This window comes from Curcuma longa, unplaced genomic scaffold (assembly GCF_044706935.1).
Source record: "Curcuma longa cultivar G26 ecotype Majalengka, Jawa Barat unplaced genomic scaffold, ITB_CL_G26_1.1 contig_24283, whole genome shotgun sequence".
Taxonomy (NCBI): Eukaryota; Viridiplantae; Streptophyta; class Magnoliopsida; order Zingiberales; family Zingiberaceae; genus Curcuma; species Curcuma longa.
The window spans coordinates 1-7,598 of NW_027432377.1; the positions used below are offsets into that span (position 1 = coordinate 1).

Consider the following 7,598-nt stretch of genomic DNA (forward strand, 5'->3'; position numbering starts at 1 on the left):
CGTAAGCATTTAAAGCAACAAAATTGTCCAATAGGATGAGTTCAAGAGACGAAAGAAAAGTCCAATCCGGCGGGAGAAGAAAATGACGCGTCAACACTATTTCAACACTGATAAAAACTATTATTGTTGATTAAAATAACTAATGATAATAAAAAATTACTTTAATATTAATCAAGACTACTTCAATAAGATTAATCCAGACTTGTCCCACTATATAAAATTGACTATATGAATTTTTTCTCCATCGTGGTCAATTGCAGTTTTTCAATTTACCTCTTCATAAATGATCGTGGAATCGATCATGTGGAAGCACTAAGATGACGAATTCCACCTTTTTCATAAGACTATATGAATCTTACTCTATCATTTATTATATTATTAATTTATATTTAAATATATTTTATTTTATTTTATTATTTTTTCTTCTTTATCTTGCATATTTATTATAGTTTTATATTATTTAATTAAAATATTTATTAATTATGTAAATAGATATATGTACATCTTAACTATAACTTTCAAAATTTTTCTAACTTTCTTAAATATTTTTATTTTTTATCATATTCATTCTTATATATTTACACATCTATTTTATATATTTACACATCCATTTTAACATCTTCATTTATGTAATTCTCTATTTTCTATTTATGTTCTCAAGTCATAGTTTAATATTCAACTTCATATAACATAGTAATCTAAATCTCATTTTATAAAATTCTATTTTAAATTTTAGAAGTAATTTATGATCATAAAAAAAAATATTTAACCCTTTCTTCTATTTCAATTATTTTATTTATATATTTATATTCTATGTAAGATATTTTTCTCAATTGCTCTATCTTTTTATAAAAATCATCTTAAATATTTAAAACTCTCAATTTAATCTTCTATTGTAACAATTTAGACTTTTCCAATATGATTAAAATTATTCTAAATTGGTTCAATTTTCAACTCTGATCAAAACTATTCTAAATTAATTAAAATAGCAAAATGTTGTATTAACCCTTTAATTTTCCTCACTAGCATTAAGTTTCCTTAAAAATTTCTTGTTGCAAAATTTGATTACACTCACGCCAAACCCCTCTCATAGTTGGCCCCACAACTTAATAAAAGAAGGTAAATCATAAACTGAGCGACCTTCTAGGTGAGAGGGTTTTTTAATCACGGTTGCCCCTTGCCCTTTGATGTAACTCTATCACTTAGGTACCAACTCAGCTACACCCTAGAGGCTTACAATGCCCTTGTATTGACAACACGTTTATTTGTGTTGCAAAACAACATCATCTCTTCCGTGCCACTATCGACTGCTTTTGAATGAAGGTTTCCTGCATTTGTTTGGGAGCTCAAGTTTGTACTGTCTCATTTTTCTTTACATAAACAACTTTGCAGGCTTATCTCTGATAAATGGCAATGCTTAAGTGCATCGATTTAAGTTTATTTTGAGGATAAGAATCTTGTCTAGTCATTGTAAACTAAACTAGTCGTGTGATTTGCTTTCTAGTTTGTGTGGGTTCTCTTTAATTTCAGACAATTTTCAAACTCTTTTCTTTAGATTTTTGCAGGCTGATTTGAAGCATGTGGTGGAAGTTTCACTCAAAAAAGTTTGTTTATCTTTAAACCTAAATTTTTCATTTTAGAATCTCTTACATCTTAATGAGGTATATATATACATAAACATCTCAAAAGTGCCACCAACATATTAAGTCTTAGATAAATTATTTATTCCAAAACATCTAATATACATAAAAACAGAAATAAAATCATCTGTTCTACACATTTCTATTTTTTTATGTTTCAATGTCAAAACTAAACATCAAATACAACTCAACTAAGCATATAGACATTGTTCCTACGTAAGGAACATCAACAAACAACTCCCTTTAGATGTCTAAAAGAGAACCCTATGAACATCTTGCTTAATGAAACTCACATACACTCGTAAAATATGTCCATGCTCTCCGACTTCATTTCTAGTGCCTCCTTACTCCTTTTACATTCAGCAATTTTTTCTTCCAAATCTTTCAACTTGCAGTCCATCATCTTTATCTCCTCATCTAGCTCATCCCTTTGGTGGATTACGAAATCCATTTGTTCTATTGTGTCATTTTCCTGCACAAGGTCATGCCATTCAAAATAGCCACAGTCGTCGGCCATCTGCAACAGAACAAACAAATTATTCCTAGGAAAAGTATATTGCAAGATTGAAGATAAATGCAAGTCATACTTTCCAATTTTTGCATCGCCAAAACCTTCTACCAGGAGTAGTGTGTGTCCATGATGTGAACAAGTTGGCTGATAGTTGATGCATGCATACAGGGCGATCAGCTTGAGCAATTGAGGTTAAAAATGCTTCTTCCACTTCTTCATTTTCCATATCTGGAAGGAGCAGTAGACAAACATTCAGAATGTGCAACTGCTACTAAAAATGTAGCAAAGATTATCATCTCTTGAGGAAATCATTTCTCATATATCACATGGCAATTATTTTTATGGTTATCCGAGATGCATATATGTTTAGTAAAAATTATGGAACCAAAAATGGCAATATAACATTTCCATCTTATTTTCTAAGAAATCTTTTCAGAAACTATCAGGAACCAAAAACATAATGTCATATTCAACTAGAAGGTTGGATTGGTTAGTCTCACCATCGAAGGGCTTCATTTCAATGATCTCTTTAAGTTGGATTGCTACATCAGCCATTCGAGGTCTCCTACTGGCCGATGAGGTTGTGCAACTCAATGCTAGCTGAAGAACCTTCCACACAGAGCTAGGGTCATAGTATTTGTTCATCCTTGTATCAACAAAATCTGCTCCACTGTCAACTCTCAGAGATATCCATTGACAATGCCTTGTTGCACTTCTTGGGAAAGAATTATTGGAGGTTGGCCACTAATCATTTCTAGAAGGATTATCCCAAAGCCATAAACATCACTCGCTGTACTGACGCGACCCGTTTGAAAATATCTGAAAAAAAGAAATTAAGGTCACAATTGAATTAAAACAGTAAGAAAAACTAATTATTACTTTGTCATTTCCTAGCAAACTAGTGGTGTGGTGACACTATCTAATGTTAAGAATGAAAATGGATGAACAAGTAGCACCTTGCAGATTAAAGAGGATAAAATATGTTTTTATGAACATCATAGCACATTCAATATTGGTTCTTAGTTTAACTAGGTACAAAGCATAAGGATTTATTTGCTACATACTTATATCTAATTGGTAACTAATTGCAATTCCAAAAATTAAGCTTTATAGCATCTTCCAAACCATGTGTTAGCGAGATAGCAGAATTCTTATTTAAATAATCCCATGTATCATCTCCAGCATAATTGTTATAAAAAAGACAACGAAAATTATAGTTTTCGAACATTTGTGAGATATCTCATTACATTTTCATTATTTATAAATTCAAAACTTCCTCTGACACACCACACCATCTTCTTATTTCTAACATAGAAATACTAACTAAACATAATTGGTAGTCATGATAGTATGCAATAAAGTGTTATATATAGTCAAATCAGGACTATCCATGTGGTTACTACATTATTTGACTACCTCTAGAAAGTATGGTGGAGAAAAGAACATACTCTGGATCAAGATACCCAAGTGTTCCAACCACTTCTGTGGTTTCATCAGTATCATTCTCATTCAAAGTCTTGGAAATTCCAAAATCTATTATTTTAGCCTCTAAATTTGCACCCAGGAGAATGTTTGAGCTCTTCACATCCCTATGAACTATTGGTGGGTTGCATCCCGTATGCAGATAGTCCAATCCTAAATTAAGTATAGAGAATTCATGTCAAGAGAAATATGCACAAATCCAAAATAAAGTAAAAGGACAAGAAGCTCCTTTGTTTAAAACCTTGTGCAGCTTGGTATGCAATTTGGAGCCTTTGTGCCCATGTCAACACAGGAACCCCATCTTTACCTACGATTGAGAGAACATAGGAATAAGAAAGATCATAGTCATTGCCAAAATATTTCTGAACCCCAAGTTTATGTATCTATATTTGGTAAAAGAAATCTGATACTCCAAACACATATTGAATGTTGCATAATGTTTACAAAAGCAAATCTTGTGCGATATGAGCATCTAGCTGACTTTGCAACGTTTGATGATTAGGACTATTACAAACTGTTGAAGATTTGTGTTCATTATAATATCTTTTAATTTTAGGACAAATAAACAATTTCTACCCAGATGACGGAACATTCTTCCATAGACTCAATAAAAGCATCTTGCATTTCAGCAATAAACAACTAAAAGAAACCAGCAACAAAGCAAGATCAGCTATTCCATGTTGAATATGATTAGGTGATCATTTTCTTGAATGTTTATCATTTTACTACAAAATTCAATATATACATGACTAAGTAGGAAATATACTCCTAGATCGGCATTACACATCACATCATTTCTTACTATGAGTCTTAGTTACACTAGGCAATCTGTTGATTCAAATTATAGTCTTAGAAATGTCATAGTGCAAAACCTCTCAGATGGTCGTGAAGGCTTCCTCGAGGCATGTACTCATAGACAATAGCATGGTTACTTCCATCATTGCAGTAACCAATTAAAGAAATTAGATTATTGTGGCGAACTTGTGTTAAGCTCCTCAACTGCAACACAATATAAAATGTTATCATGCATATTCACACATTTCTCAAAGTTCATTCTATATTTAATTCAGTTTAATCACCAGTTGTCAATTGCATCATTTTAGTGATCACAATAGAGTTCCCTAGTGGATTTATTTTCATCATCATCTTCTAATTTGGTTGCTGGATTTCTATTTAAAAGCACAAATTTACCTATGGCCAAGGACACATCAAAATTTGAAGGTTTAGTAAAATGAGTTATGTACCTCGGCCAAGAACTCCCTGCCACCCTGTGGTGTTGATTGTGTCTGTAGCTTGATTGCAACATCAGTGCCATCTTCCAAAAGTCCATAATAGACTCTTCCAAATCCTCCTCTGCCAATGATTGTCTTAAAGTTGAATGTCATTTTTACTATTTGTTCATAGGTGAACAAGCGAGCATTACTTTGAAGCCTATTGTCTGTAATTTCAGCAATTCTTTCTGCAACCAACCCTTCCATACAAAAACCACATTCACATAACTGAATTAGGCATGGATCATCATATTTGCATAATTAAAACATTATTTGCATAATTAAAACATTGATTAGCCAAATGCCTAACTAATTATGATGAAACACAATGCTAGTGGTCTTCTCATTAGCGATCTTGACAAGCTCAAACTCGACAATAGTCCTATAACACTTCGCAAAACTAATTTATGAAGGGTGCATTGACATCAGAGATTTTTTGTAGTTACTGACAATTAAATAGAGTACAAGGGAGACGATTAGAGAAGGGCTCAAATTGTATCAATTAGAAGTTTTCAAGTTATTTAACTGATAAACAGAAGATTCATTTTTTTTCTTGGGGATAGATTTGTGTGTCTTGTATTTATTTTTATAGTGGATGCTTTCATTTGTGATTTGGTGTCGACAACCCTAATCTTTCTGTAAGCTTCTATTAGCATATAGATATAAGAATAAGTGAGTATTTTTTCTCAAGCACAAACCTGGAATGCATGATTCATCGCTAGCATGTTCAGGTGCCAATTCTCATTTATTTTTGTATCTTCTTCCTGAAAAGAAGCAGAAGAATAAATTTTTGAAATTGATATAATGGTAGAACTTCAATTCATGATTAGCCTAGAAGAATAATTTTGATATTTCAGTAACTGTAATCCACTGAATTTATTTGCACAATACCAATGGGTTTCAATCACCATTTTATGAAGAAACACATTAGGAGTTAGACTAAGTTATGAAAAACTACCAAGGTTAACATGCATGAAGATCAGAAGTACATGTATTAGTCTTAGAAAATAAGTTTAAATTGATTGCATTTATCAAGTACGAAGATCAAAAGTTTAAACCAAACACATGCAAAAGATGAGCATATACCTTAAACCGCCTAAAAACTTGTGTGAAATGGATGAGTAAATTGATTGCATTTATCAAGTAAGAAGATCAAAAGTTTAAACCAAACATATGCAAAGGATGAGCATATTTAAACCGCCTAAAAACTTGTGTGAAATGGATCCTGTGCCCCTCTCAGTTCGTTCTGAATCCGCTTACCTTTGACCATAAGGTAGATATAACTTCGTTGCTGGCAGCTATTAGCAAGATCATTACACTGAAGCAAAACCTCCTCCATCTTCTGAAACGTTTGCATGGAAGCATCACCAAGCTCCCTGTCATCAAGCATCTCCAACTGTCTTCCTACCAATTCTAAGTAGTCTGCTAACTCCTTAAATTCCTTCTTCAGCACTTGTGCATCAGTAGCTGCCTTTATAACTTTACCAATCAGGGAAACTGCTGTGGCCACATCACTTATAGTTGCCATATTCGCTACCACCGGCAACTTCTGTGTCCTACAAAGGATGACCACACTTGTTCTGTATTTTGATGTATGGAACCGACAATAAAGCCTTTTTTTGAAAGAGAAATGAAGTTAGATGACTTTGATCCTGTTCACCTATTGGGATCATAGAATCAATAGCAATATACAAAACATCTCGAAATAATACCTGGGGCGGGAGATTCAATTAACTGAGATTCAAAAGTTGAAATTTCACCTCTCCCATCAATAGGTTTAGCTAGAGCATTTATAACACAAGCGAAGTAATCCTCACTCACGGGTATTTGAGCAATTCGTCTTGTTGCTTTTATGGAACTTCCCTCTTGTATCATCAAACCATCACCAATTAACACAATCATACAATATATAAACACTTCATCCAATTAGGAAGACTAATCAGGAATATAACTAAACAGAGTTGCATCTGACAAAGGAACATTAAAGGCCAGATAAAGGAAAGGGAAGAAGTAACACAAATTAATTAGAAATTCAAGTTTCAAAAGTTTTAGATTTTGTAAAAAATTTATTTTCATTTTGGTAGACCCTCTTGTTTAGGATGATGGAAAATACAAAAGTAATGAACTTAGTGACACACTAAAATGCTGAATTACATGCTTAACATACATGTTAAACCAATAATTTAAAATAGATTAGCTAATTTTGTCGATAGACTACAATTCAACTTCAAGATATTACTGCAATCTTCCTCTTCAGTAAATAAAGAACCTGTTGATTCTATGCCTAAAAATTAGATATATGCTTTGAAACATAACACTTGCATAAAACTAAGTAGACTTGAGTGATGTACTTCATACCTTAGCCGGATGAATCCCAGATGCAAATTTATCAAGAAGATGAAGAGAAAAGCCCAGAATCAGCCCCCTTTTCTATCTCGCTTCCTAGTGTATTTAAACTTAACTTTTCACAGGCTTTAAAAGGTCGGAAACCCAAAGGAGAAAGAAATAGGGCAAACATGAAGTCAACGGGCAAAATGATGAAATAGGAACAAGGATTCCTACATTGTATGCAGTTTGGAAGCTCTTTCGAAAGATCCTCGCGCGTTGACCTAAGCATTTAAAGCAAAAAAAAATCCAATTGGTAGTTAGAGATGGAAAGTCAAAACTCCGATGAATGATGGGAGAAGAGCAAAT

The 7,598-nt window shown here is 32.8% G+C and overlaps 1 pseudogene; it reads right to left on the minus strand.

The window, feature by feature from the left end:
- Positions 1-1,714: 1,714 nt before the first annotated feature.
- Positions 1,715-6,490, minus strand: LOC141818323 (putative LRR receptor-like protein kinase At1g51890; annotated as a pseudogene).
- Positions 6,491-7,598: the final 1,108 nt, after the last annotated feature.